This window comes from Aphelocoma coerulescens, chromosome 13, assembly GCF_041296385.1.
Source record: "Aphelocoma coerulescens isolate FSJ_1873_10779 chromosome 13, UR_Acoe_1.0, whole genome shotgun sequence".
Lineage (NCBI taxonomy): Eukaryota > Metazoa > Chordata > Aves > Passeriformes > Corvidae > Aphelocoma > Aphelocoma coerulescens.
The window spans coordinates 7,200,286-7,214,244 of NC_091027.1; the positions used below are offsets into that span (position 1 = coordinate 7,200,286).

Below are 13,959 nucleotides of genomic sequence, written 5' to 3' on the forward strand. Positions count from 1 at the left end.
AAACCACTAATGGGATAAAGAAGGATCTAGATAATTATCTTGACTGCATTAAATCCCATCCTTTCAGGAGAATACTCTTGTGTGGACAACAATTTCATGTGTATCAAATGCTAAAGCTGACTAGACATTTTCAGAAGCTGGCTGATTCCAACACAGCCATCCTCTCTTGGTGATGATCTGTCTTTTTTCTACCTGGTTGGTCATAATAAATCTGATTTCTGGTCTCTCCTGCCCTGTTTCCTTTTTTTCCCCTCCCCACAGCAGGTTAAAGCTGTGACACACATTCTCTCCAGGGCAGATTTGAAACCTCCTTCATCTTTTTCTCCTTTCATTTTGTCTGCTGTTTTGAGAGATGTCCTGGGGTTTTTTTTCCCCATTTTTCAGCTGGTAGTGCTGTTGTTTTAAGTCTGACAGAAGAGCTGCATGTAATATTAAGGTATATGAGATTTTTTTAATTGATCCATTTTTTTTTCCCCATCAAGAGCTCTGTCTTGCAGTGTGGGGGACAGCGCTGTGCTCCAAAACAAATCCAGTTGTACAGTCAGCTAATGAGGCTCTTGTTGTAGGCTCTTCGTGTTTGAACTTAATGGACACCCCATGGATGGAGTGGAGGATGGCAGAAAGGAACAGTTTTGTAGTGACTGAGACTGTGACATTTGGATGGGGTTGGCTCAGTTAACAGCATTCAAAGCTTTGCATTACAGAAACTCTGTCCTCTGAGACCCCATGGTCAGAGGAAATGGCAGCACAAACGCACCTCTAAGAATGTGGGTGACAGCAAAGCACCTCTAGGAAGTGGCTGCTTCTTCATTATCCCCCAGCTGCTCAGGCTGCTGCATTTTCCAGCTGTCAGAGAGCCATTTCTCTCCAGCCTCACACTAAGTGTTCCCCAAGTGATCTAAGGCATGTCTGAGCTGGCTGCAGCATCTTTTGGTGAGCCAGGCTGTGTGTCCCACAACGGAGGCAGTCTGGAGACTCTCAGCTGAAGACGGCTGCCCACGAGCTGTCCTCCAGCTGGAAGAGGAGGATTGGCAGTCAGCACCATTTCTGTGCACTCCAGAGGACAGATGCTATTCATGGTTTTGTCAGGGAAAGAGTCCCATCATTCATTTGGAGAGCACCCAAATGCAGCTTCTCAGTGTCAGACCCTCTGAAACCACAAGGTTCCCATCTTTACTTGCTGTCATGGCAGCATTGTTAGGGCTCAGTTGTCTTTAGAAGTACAGAAGGGCTTCCTTGCTCTTAGTGAGAAGTCAAAGAAGAAATTCTGTCCTGTCCAAGGTGGACTTGGGTTTCCAATCTCCTTCCTGTGGCAGAGAGAGGTTACAAGGGCCAGTTTTGTGCTGAAATCCAAGGGGTTGGTGTGTCTCTTTTCGCTGTGAACTGTAAGTTGCTCTTGACACCAGATTTGCTGTTCACACCACTGTGAGCTGTCACTTGCCTGTCCCATCTGGAGGATGTCCTTAGAGGCACGTGAAGTTCAGCCCTTCCATACCAGGCTTGGATTTGGGACAGGTAGGCTGCACAAGGGTGTGATGTGCAGCTGGGCACACCCTGATAAAGCACTTGCCAAGCAGGGCTGTGTGTAGAGAAGAGGATACGTGGGATCCTTGCAGCCTCTGGAAGGCTCTTTAGGAAACGAGTCATGTTTAAAAAATGTGGTCATTTTTTGTTTTGGTGACATGCTTCTAGAACAGCAACTCTTAAGCTGAAATGCTCACACAGAAGTCAGTGTCAAGGTTTCTTCACCTCCTGATCAGAGTTGTGTGCCCTGTGGCTCTAGGAGCAGGGCTGAACTTTAACAGTGATGCCTGGTGCAGGCTTTTGCCTAAAAATACTGACATTCTGCAAGAGGAGTCTGGCAAGGTCTGACAGCTGATTCCTAAAAATCAATTGATTGCTGTTTAAAATAAGATATCCATCCTACACGCTCGTGACTTGCACAGAGATCTTGATGGGCATTTTCACCTGGGTCTTGGTATCACTGCACACCCTTCAGATGAACCACTCATTAAGAAATCTCATTACTTGCTCTGTTAAAGGTGTCTGGTTAGCTGAGTTGAAGTGTCCTTTCTCCAACCCAGTGCTGTGATGGAGCGGCTCCTGGAGCTGTTATGCCAAGTGTTACCTCCACAGAGCATTATAAACGATCTCCTGCCATCTCCTGCTTGGGTGAGCACTACCCAGAGAGAAACTGTGATTTTTTTCCGGATGTCTGCACATCTCTCAAGTGACTTGCACGATGCACACACACAGAAAGGCAGATATTTCATGTCTCTTTGGAAATCTGTCAAGACAGTGGCAGATCACTTAGCCTGTGCTGTCTGTTCATAACTTCTAAAATGCAGGTCGAGGAGTATTGCTGTAATAGTTAAAGGTCAGGCAGAATTACAACCTTAGCCCTTTGTAGCAGCTGTGGTCATCAAAGGAGGTGTTTTACTCCTGGGATTGAAACTTTAAGCACTCGTCTGTTCCACAGTGCTGGTTAGTTACTCTGCAAGCCTGCAAACCAAAGGTGGCCATTTCTGCAGGGGCTCATGGTACTCAGAGGCCCTAGTTGAGACCAGGATCCTCTCTAGTGTGCCCTGAATGTCCTGGGTGCACTGGGAAGCCTCCCAGAGAGCTTCACCATGAAAATCTGGGCCAGGAGGAGTGGGTCCCTGTAGGTGAGGTGGTTGTCAGTGGCAGAATTTGAAATCCACATCAACTCATCAGCATCGTTTGGTTACCAAGGTCACTGCAGTGCTGCGACATATATGGGGATCATTTGCATCAGACTTCAGGATTTGAGGGAGAGGAGGAAAGGGAAGATGTTGACAAGAGAGAGCTCGTAGTTGGGTAAAATTTGGATCACAGCCAGCCAGTGCAGAAAAGGTCAAGAAATTCTCTTGTCTGCTGGTGTGTGGCATAGCACACCGGCAGGAAGGTGTGGATTTTGTACCTGCACTTTGTTTAGTTTGGCTTCCAGGAGAAGTCCTTATCTCTTCTCCTGCTGCCAGCTTCTTTGGACTTGCCCTCTTTCCCTCTGCTCTGCCTACATTTCTTGCTGTGATTTCAATTATTTATACCATTTCTCTTCCCCTTAAACTGCTCCACTGCCTGTGCACTATGGAAGCAGCTGTCGCTTCCCAAGCCTGTTCTGCTGATGTGTGAAGAGCCGATCCCTCTGCACACAACTCGTTAAGAGCATTTCAGGGCTCTTCAGTGTGGGCAACTATGTGGATGTAAAATTGCAATTGGATCTTACCTTATGGAAGATTTTAAGTGTGGCTGGTGAAGTAATGATCTACTTATTAATGTCAAATAGCAGGAGGGAGCTGCTCAGGGTAACAAGAGGAAAGGAGGAAGAGTTTTGCAGAGGAGTATGTCCCCTTCTTTTGGTGAAAATTAAACAGCTTAAAACTAGAGGTTATTCTTCTCTTGTTTCCACCAGTGTGCATTCAGCAGAATCTCATTAAAATAATTTAATTTCTTTTTGACACAGGCTGATGTCACAGAGGTGACAGGGAGGCGTGGTCTCACCCGGCTGGTCTGAATTCAGAGCTGAGGCTGAGAGAGGCAAATTCAGCGATCCAATTTAGTCCTCCCTCGTTTTTACCTCTGCAGCACTAAGCTTGGAGAATGAGCAGAAAGTGTTTAAATCTCTTTCTTCATTGCTGCCACGTTCAAACTGAATTAACTCTCATCCAAAGGCAGCCTGTGCTGTAGGAAATAACTGCCATGGTCCAAACTGTGTTTTGAGGTCAGAATTAAAATGTATGTAACTGTTGAGCAGTGAGTAATGAATACTCAAATCCTGCTCTTTGCCAACAGTTGTTCTGCAAGATGTGATTTGTATACATCCCTTGTACCTGTGCAGGTACATGAATGTGTTATTAGAATAGGAACCAGCACAACGTGTCACAGGAAAGAATGGTTATAAGGTGAAGCGGCTTGCTGGAAATTTAAATAATTTTTTATTTCAAACCTACATTTATTTATTTGACTTCTACAAATGTAGCTTCTAGAGTGTACTAGTAATTGATGTGAGGATGCAATTGTATTCATGGCACATCTGTGTCAGGGGCAGTATTTATGTGCAATGGCTGCTCCATGAAATATTTGTTCTCTTCTCTTGGCTCCTCCATCCAATAAGTAGACATGAGCTCTCAGGGAAAGTGCAAACAATTTTTAGAGCTCTGTTCTAGATATATAGATAGATACATGGATAGGTAGATAGATATAGTCCTTAAAGAATTTTTTGATTGTGTAACTGAAAAGAGCTTTTGAAAAGATAGAACAAGTCTCAAGTAAAGAATGGCCAGGGAGAGGCTGGTGCTTTGCTGTATTTGATGGGCTTTCAGCCTGCTAATGAAGAAAGCCTAATGCTCCCACTTTGCAGAGTACTGTCTGAGGACTGAGACTCTTGGGATGTGTTTGAGTACATGGGCTTCCTTCTGGCTTCTTTTGGATAGAGACCATTCAAGTTTGAAAGAATTGCTTAAGTTCCTTAAATTGTGTCCTGTCTTTCAGTGGGAATTGAAGAGATAATTGCGAAGTAAAATGAGCAGAGGCTGACAAAAATGAATGAGGCAGAAATTTGGGTAGGACTCGCTGTGTGCTAAAGTCATTTTTCTGGTCACAGTGGCCAACGTTGGTACCACATGTATTTCAGAGGTTAGTTACGTGGTACTGCCAGATTCCCAATGGATTAATGGATGTTTCCATTCAGACTGACAGCTCTTGAGGTCCCACAGCAGTAGGGTGAAGGTGGTGTTACTTGACTTCTAGACAGGGAAGTGGATTGATGAAAAGCAAAGCCCTCTACAAAGCTGGCTGGGTGTCATTCAGCCCATTTCACAGGTGGGAAATCAGGACACAGGAGAGGTTCCCAACCTGCTGGGTGCATAAATCCCTTTGGAACCTCCCTCTGAGCATCTCTCCTGCAGCCCCTCAAACAGCCCCTCAAACAGAAGCCGTGTCTACACAAGGATGGGTTTGTGTTTCTCTGCTGGCATATTTGTTACTGGAGGAATGGCATTTTTTGGGTTTTTCTGGGAGATCTACACTTGTTCTGGGCTGGGAAGTCCGTGGGACTCGGGGCAGGAACTTCGGGCTGTGCCAGGAGGACAGACGGAGCGAGCATCCTCTCTGCAGCATCTCACCCTGCTCAGCTCTGTGTCCTGGAGCAAGGCTCCAGTGCCAGACAAAATGCACGTGTGGGGAGGCAGCTGGTGCCAAAGCTGCTCGAGGAGAGCAGCAGTTGGCCATTAGTGTGCTCAGAGGTTGGGTGGATTGATTGTGCTGCTGTGGAAACCCAGGGCCAGGGGGCAGGGGTGGAAGGTCACGCCACGCGCTGCTGTCAGCGCAGAAGAAAGAGGGAGATTTTTATGTTTTGTGGCGCCTCTTTTCCTACTTTGGGAAAAGGTTTTATTTTATGTGTCTGTGTAAATGCTTTATAACCCAAGAGCTGTGGGTACTTTGAGTAATTGCTTAAAAATTGATGGTGAATTTTGACCATGTACAGACAGTGCCTTCAAGTTCTGAGGATTCTTCTCACAGATTGTGATGCATTTTTTTACTGCATTTAAATGAGTTATTTTATATAAATTCTGTGTGCTGGCAGGCTTACAATCACTGGGGCTTTTATAAGCTTGTTTTTTCTAAGGGACTGAAACAATGTCCTTCTTCCCAACAGCTTTCAACCTTGTAGTCTCACTTCAGCCCAGTTAGGCCATGGTATGGAAACCCCAGAGGTGATCTGAAGTCCTCTGGTTATTTTGAAGGTAGCTAGGAGAGCAGAAGAGAGATCTGTTGGTGGCTCTATCAGGCATAGGTGAATCTGTACAGAAAGTGTTATCTTCGTAGCCCAAGCCACAAGAATTTCTTTTCTCAAAGCTTTTGGTTGAGTACAGGATGTCCAGATGTTGGGTTCCCCTCAGGGGTGGGGTGTGTTGGGGTGGCTGTAGCCAGCAACCTTCTCTGTGCCTGGTCAGCAGCTCAGCCCATCCCTCGTAAAGTCTTGCCAATGCAGAAAATAAACAAGACCAAGTTTTCTGTGCCTTCTCACACTTCTAGCAAGAGTTAGAAGTAGCAACAGAAAGAAAGTATTTGGGGGGGGTTGGGGGGGGAAGGGTTAGTGGGCCCATCCATTTCAGTATTCCTACTTATGGCCAGAGCCTCATTCTCTAATTTTCGTTGCTCTGGCTGCTTTGTTTTTCCTTCATTGCAATCAAGATAATGCAGTACAATAGTGCACTAAGAATCCCAGCTATTCAATTACCTTTCAGAAGTTGACTTAATTGGCTCTTTAAGTGATAGCTCTCTATTGTGTGCAATCAGCACCACTCAAGGAGGGAGCAGGAAGAGGAGAAGGCTTTTGTTTCTAATCAATAAACAGAGGTCTTTGAAATAATGCTGCTTGCAATTTGTATCACTGGTTAAATTACACTGAAGATGATCATCTGCACCTTCCTGGAGGAGCAGAGTAATAAAGCTTTACTATCCACAAACGTGGACTGTTTTACTCCATGTTTCAAGTTAATCCAGTATTCTCCCCTTGAATTTTTTTTTCCCCCCCAAAGTACTAAAGAAAACCAAACCCAAACTGCTGCAGAGCCTGGCACAGATGGTTTGGGAAAGTCTAATATGTAATGACTAATCATTTGGTTTGTACCTCATAAAGTATGCAAATAAATGTGATACCTGATGATAAATAATTCAAAGTTGAGATGCAAGGCAAGGGGAGATTATAGAAGGAATAAATATGTGTAAACCAACTTTAAGAAAAATAAGCAATCTCAAAAGCTTAAGCTCTTCTTCCAAGCTACGCTCCATAGAAGCAGCTGCTTCTTGGTGCAGGTTTGCTTCCAGTGCTTGAATCCAGGGGACTTTAGGCCAGCAGGATTTCCAGTTTGTAGTCAGTTTGGCCAAAACTACAAATCTCAGGAGCTGTCCCCCTTGCATAGCTCTGTTGCACTTCAGGTCATCACTGAGCCTGGTTTATGCAGCAGGAAAGCTTTACCAAGCACATCAGATTTCTTTTAGATATTTATTTTTTACTAGTTATTGAGTTAAAAGTGATCATCTGCTTCATAGTTTCATTAAAGCTAAAAATACTAGTCATAATAAACTATTTAGTCCTCAGTAAAAGTATTTTGAATCCAGAAGGGTCTTCTTGAGATTGCAAGAGGCACAAGACTGGAAGTCATGCTCAGACCCTGGTGCTACTACTGCCTGGGGCAATTCCAGCTCCCATCCCCTAATCCATCCCCTCCCGTGGGGGTAGGTGAGAACTGCAGATGCAGACCTGTATGGAACCCCAGGTTTTAATGATGAAGCATCCCACACACTCCTGGGTAGGGTGCATGTCTCTCTGCACTCCATTTTCAACACCTTCTATAAGGAATTTCATTTGCTTTGTGGGAGCAGCCATGGGATGTTCTTTGCAGGGATTGGCTCGCTCTGACCAAGCTGGGATTTAATTCATTAAAGATGCTTCTTCCTTTGCTCCCTGCCCCATCCTGGTAAGAGATGGATAATCACCCTTCAGTGCAATGTTCTTGCAGCGGGAGGGAAGATGGTGTTGATGCAGATTTATAATCCTGCACTGAAGAACAGCTTTAAGATCATTTCACGTGTCAGCTTTGTAGGAGTTTTCACTAAACTGTGGAGGGAGCTTGATTTTGCCCTTTTATCAGCCAGAAATAGCAATGCTACAATGTCCTGCTCCAGCTCAGCATTTGGCAGCATTCCTGAAATTGCCAGCAGCCTTCTCCTGGCAGCCGCTGGCCAGTGTCAGGCGCCTTCGTGCCCAGACACCCCGACAAGGCCGTGTTTGTTCGCTGAGGGTTGGTACGGTCCTGCCTCGGTGGAGGAGTGGAGCTGAATGGTCATTTTGTGATGACAGTAATTACAGCATCCGTGCGCTTCCACCATCCAAGTGTTTTACTGATGGTCCCAAGTGCCGGGTTGGTTCCATACTGACTTTGCAGAGCACCGTGGCGCTGGGGGAGTGTGTGGCCTCTGTTTACCAGATGCAGTTGGTTTGCTCGTAGTTTTGTCTGTGTTGAGTTAAGCAATATAGGAGAAGGAGGGAAAAGAAGCAACTTTTTTGTTGCAGATTTACTCTCTGACTTCTTCGGCTCCTGGGAGGGGCTGTTATGATAAAGTCTGATATATTTTCACATCTGCCTACGAAAAATGTAGGATTTATCTTTCAAATGAAATTTGCTCTGCTGCGCTGCCAGCAGGGTTTTTTTGAGTAGCTATTTTTGTGAAATATAACCCGAGAATTTGTATTGGCTTAACACTTAAAATGTAGCCAGGGGAAGATGGAATATTCATCTTTATTGTATTTGTTTCTCCTGTAATGAGACGTTACTGTCTGTCGTAAAGGAAGTGGTTCTCCAGCCCAGGGAGCATGCCCAGTGATTTTCTGCTTGCTCCATTAGCTCGTGTGCAGACCTCCTGATTTTTTATGTGCATGTGCTTTTCTACTTGTTTAATCCTGCCAACTGCTCTTCTGGTTGGAAATCCATTTCTATAATGCTGGGTATTACACAAATTTGTTGAACCTCTTAATGCTGATAACGGGGAAGGGGGGTGAGGCTGCTTTGCCCAGTCAGCCTCAGCCAACTTTCTCCTTCCCATCAGTCACACAGAGCTTTGGCTGCAGCTCACTGAGAGCACAAAATGCACGCAGTAAAGAAAAATAAAGTTTAAGGAACAGCTAGAGTGCTGTAAATGTCACTTGCATTTTGATTTACGAAGTCCAAGCACAGCACAAATTGGATGGCTCGCTGTGCCCTGTGGAAATCTCTTTGTCTGCCTTTTTTTGCAATATTTCCATAACTAGTAATCATGGTATTGTAGCAGAGAGCCCTTCTATAAAGAGCTTTTTGGTCACTGCTGCTGTTTATTATGACTCTGTACAGCGTGTTAATTGCAGCTCCTCACTGACAGGAATATTCATCAGGAATTGCAGTGTAGATGCCAGCAGTGATGCTCTGGATTTTGGGGTTCTTGTGTGCAAGATGCTTTGGGGACCAGAGCTGGAGCAGTGAGAGGCATCCTCCCTCCCTGTGTGTGATTTGCAGTGTTTGTGGAGCTGTTTCCAGCAGGACTGAGCACATCCCTGTCTGTTGTACTGTTCTGGTTGTTTTAATCTGTTGAATTCATCTGTGGCACTTTGCCTGGTGGAGAGTGGTGGGAATGTTGTCAGCAGTGGCAGAGAAGGATGCCAGGCTGCTTTTTTTTTATTATTATTTGTAGTAAAGCCATGCAAAGTCCATCCAGGGCCTCATGACAATGGTTTGAGTAGCTGTCAAGCATGCATGTACCTTTTGTTTAAGCAATGGACCAGGCGACCTGCTCAAAGTTTAATGTGAGTTTATATACTTGTGTTAACTTCTGACTTAACTCTCCAGTTCTGTTAAAAATAAAAGGAATAAAATCATTCTGGCACACTTTGATAGCTACAGCATTTGGAAGCTCTTCAGCTTCTCTCTCTTCTCTTTCCTGATTTCTTCCCAAGAATAGTCGCAACACTTTCTTTTTTAGGACTTTGCCCTAATAATTACATCTACGAAGATCCGCTGGGATGGGTTATCCTGCAAGCAGGATTATGCCCTTAAATGGAAAATAAGCCCCCACAACAGCCAAAGTTTGGGCAAAAAAATATTATTGTGGGAAAACAAGGTTGCTAAATGTGTTATTCCATGTTATGGAGCTACACAGTCAGGAAATGCTTGTTAGTGCAGAGAGGAAATGCTCATGTCTTCTAAATGCTCCTTGCATTCTTTTTTAATTGTTGTTATAGTAGGAAAACATGGCTCTAGTAAAAGACCAACTACTACCTCCTCTGTAAAAGGGATAGGAGGTGTGAGAAAACGTTAGAGACAGAGGGAGAGGCCAGTCTTGCTTTAATGAACTTTTTATTTGCTGGATTCTACTCCTCCCTTTCCCCGCAAGCCAGTGGGGATGCAGCTCCTCTCCAGGCTGCCCGTCCGGTTCCCTGGCCCTGCTGCCTCTTGGCCAAAGACTTGGGCTAAATAATCCAATTAAGATTTGCAGCTTATATAACTCTCTTGGCTTGAGGCAGCAGCCGGACTGACGGGGATAGAAGCACATCTGGAAATAGTGTACTAAACATGCTGCCGCAGCCGGAGCCAAAACGGTTTGGACAAATTTGCTCATACGCACAAGATGTCCTTTGAACAGCAAGATGAGTGTGCACGGCCTCCTTGCTGAAGAAGTTGAAGTTAAAAAATGCTCCTATCCATAAATTGTTTCCCTGGCTGGGAAACTTAACTGGCTTTTTCCCTCCCCCTTCTCCTTTGGAAGATCATCCAGCTCTTCCTTTCCAGCTCCAGAGAATCAGCCAGGCCCTGTAGTACACTGATCGTAAATAACACATATGGGTTTTTTTATTTCAAAGGTGGGACGGACCTCCAGCATTATTTAGTCTGACTTCTTATCTGCTACCCATCACAGGAGTTGCTTTTTATTTAATCTGAACTACAGCTTGGTGTATAACTGGAACACAGCTCTGAAGACACAAGTATTTTTTCTGAGAATTCATTATAACCCTGGTAATTTATCCTAATGGTTAATGACACTATTAAAACATGAGCATTTTATGTTGGCTCGAGGGTTGGGGAGAAAATAGAATTCAGCCATTCTGTATTTCAAGTAGTGTGCCCAACACAAGCTTAGAAAAAAAACAGTGCACGTTTTGGCACTCTTGGATGTCTCTTCTTTTGTTGGCATCCATTACTCTCAGTAGGGAAGTTATGGGCATTAACAGCAGAACACATTTCCCTTCATGTGCAGTGATATGTGCTTATAGCTTCATTTTATAGTCTGCTGTCTAATGTTAAAGAATTGATTTGTCAGGTGTGCAAGGCTGGTTTAGCACTCACGTCCTGCCCATTCCTGGGTGCTTGGATGGCTGCTTGTCCAACAGCTTCTAAATCTGTGCTGGGGAAGGGTTGTAGAAACATCACCTCGCTGAAATCTGATGCCAAACACAGACAGACAGACACACACACACACACACACACACACAGCACTCCTGGGCTTGACCTCAGGAAAGCATGCCCAGGGAATTGCCTGCAGTGTGTGCAGTGTGTGGCCAGGCTGCCAATGAGTGGTGCCAGAGCTGCAGAGGTGCTGGAGGTGGTTTGGCAGAGGGTGTGTTTTGGTCCCAAGAGGGGACATTGCTGAGGCACAGCAGTGCCAAAGCAGCACTCTGTGGCATCCTGACCCCACTGTGGTTTTTAAAGTGGTTTAGCCACTTCTGGGTGGTGCACAAGGATGTGTACCTTGGCAAAACCCTCCATGCCACGGAGGTGGTGCAGAGCTCTGGGTAGCTCTGCTGGGGCTGCTCCAGTCTGCAGCAATGTAGGGCTAATATGATATTTCTTCCAGCATATGGATTTATAGGGCTGTCAGAATGCCCCTGCTCTCACCAGGCTTTGGACATGGCCATGGGAGCCTTGTAGGAGTATCTTTGTAGTCATAAATACCCACATGCTAAGTAATGATCTTACAGTTTACACATTTGGGGGTTTTCCATGGTCATAAAACTAAATAATGAGTTCCCCAAAAGAGGCTGTATGTCTTGAACCACTCCTCCCAGCCCATGCCAGTGCTGGAGCTCCCCCATATCCACTGCTCGCTGAGACATGGGTTTGCTGCCAATGATAACCCAGCCGTGCTGCCACTTCTTCCACATTGCTGCTATATCTGACTGACTGCTCGCGCTTGATGTTTTATTCCTAAAGAAGAGAGAAATTGGATTAGATTTTTCTCAGCCATGCACAGCAGTGATCCTGGGTAACAAAGCTGATCCGTGTGCAGGAAGCTTTGGGAAGCTGGGCATGAGGGTAAGTTATTAACTGGGGACTCACCCAGGGTGATTTGCTTTATGGATATCTCAGAAAGGCATTCCAAAGGACTCCAAGAGGTGTTGAGCAGCCTCCATGGGCCTTGAGAGACCGTTTCAGGTGCATCAGGGGTACCTAAAGCACCTCAGTACATAAATTACCTCCCTGGACACTGAAGTCCAATAAACCTCTTTGTAGAGAGGGAACAAGGGCTCAAATTTTGCTCTACAGAGTCATGCTGCAAGTTTTAAGGGCAGTTTCCTGGTGGGTAAGTCACACTGCTGTTTTCCCTGTGCCATGCTGAGCCTTGCTCCCCTGTGGTAGGATTTTTCCCGAGTTTTGACCTCCTGGCATCCCTGGGACAGGCCCTGCAGTCCCTCACACTCACTGGTGTAGTTTGCTGTGATTTCTGTGATTTCTGCAGTTTAACTGCTTCAGTACCAACTGTGGCTTTGCTCAGCTGTGCTTGGGGTTTTTGTTGTGCAATAGTCCTCTCCCTCCTGTGCCTTTGCTGAGCAGCCGTAGCCTCTTGGGAGCTCTGTGCCCTCTCTTGTCTTTGCCTCACACCCCCTTGAGTTGACAGCCTGATCCGATGTCATCCTTCACATGCTCCTGTGAGGATGTATGGCTGCACTGGTGCTTTCTGGGCTGCGTGAGATGCAACTGTTCAGTCATGGAAAACTCTCCCTGTGGGCTCTGATGCTGTTTGCTGGGCACAGCTTCTGGCAGCCCATCTTGCATTCTCCTTGCAGCACCTAAACATGTCAAATTTCTGTAACAAAGCTTCCCTCGGGGTGGAAGGTCTGAAAAACTGATCCACAGCAGTTCACACAGCAATTAGGTTACCTTATATGTGGCACGGGTAAAGGTAACGGTGTGTGAAATACTGAAAACCCAAATCCATTTCAGTAGACGTGTTCAAAGGGAATGTGAGGTGTGAACAGCGTGTCTTTGCTCACAGGGAGCGTGAAGTGTCTTCTGCCAGGACTCAGCAGCACTTTAAGAAGTTTAAGAGTTGTGAAATTAAGCATAAATACCATGGTCCTGTGGTTCAGGCCCCGCGAATCACACTTATTTTGGGAGGTGGTAAGCAGCAGGCTGTAAGGCTCAGTGCACTGCCTTTAAGCCTTTAGGTGAACTTGACATTGTAAGAAAGCAAAACGTCCAGGGATGTGGTTTCACAGCCATTTAAACTGTTCTCCTTTTGGGCTGTTGTCCAAAAGGGCATCCTGGTTCCCATGTGCTTCCTTTGCATCACTGGCTAGGTCAGCAGAATGATCTAACCCAAAATTAAGCCTGCAGCAAGGATGCTAAATTCTCCAGCTGGATCAGGCTATGGGCCCATGGGGCTGTCTGGGTGTTGGTGCCCTCTGAGGAGATGGAGGGAGCACTGTGCCCATTTTGGCACTCCTGGCTCTCTGAAAGCCACTTGTGACACCTTTCCTGGAGCTCGGCATGGGGGAGTGGGAGATGCCAGTAACATTTCAGAGCAGCAGCTTGTTGAGAGGCTTTCAGGCATCATTTAATAAGCAACCAAAGGTCTTAGCAGTAGGACACCCGTGTAGTCAGCATCCTCCTTCCCTCCAGCTGTTTATTTTCTACCCTTGAAATGTCCTGCAACCCCCACCTTGTGCTGTGCCATCACCAGCATCTGTGTTGCCTCTCAGCAGAGCTGATCTGCTGGAGTAATGCTGCTGCTGCTGCTGCTGGCATGGGGCTGGCAGGCAGCTCTGCAGCTGGGCTGTTGGGTGTGGAACCAAGGCCTCCTGGTTCTAGGTTAGTCCTTGCATTTTGGAATAGAGAGAAGTTAATTTACTGCAGGTTACTATTGCTGGCAAATTGGGAATTCTGTCTTTGTGCTTCCAGTCATGTGTGTTTTGCAAGGAGAAGAAATAAGTGCGGGTTTTATGCATTCTGAAGCAGCTGGTCTGGCTTAGTGAGAGAGGGTGCCGACATTATTTGATAACCCTTTCTCATGTTCTCTTGGCTGGTGAATGACAGAAGGGAGAAGTGGGTCTTCCTACTCTTTTAGTGGTATGTTTTTCTTCCCAGGAATTATCCTAGCATATAAAATGAAACAAGAGCCCCCAGA

The 13,959-nt window shown here is 45.8% G+C and overlaps 1 protein-coding gene across 1 annotated transcript in view; it reads left to right on the forward strand.

Moving 5' to 3' along the window:
* MGAT4B (alpha-1,3-mannosyl-glycoprotein 4-beta-N-acetylglucosaminyltransferase B) overlaps positions 1-13,959 on the forward strand; it is a 51,290-nt gene that overhangs the window by 10,968 nt on the left and 26,363 nt on the right. The window lies entirely within an intron of this gene.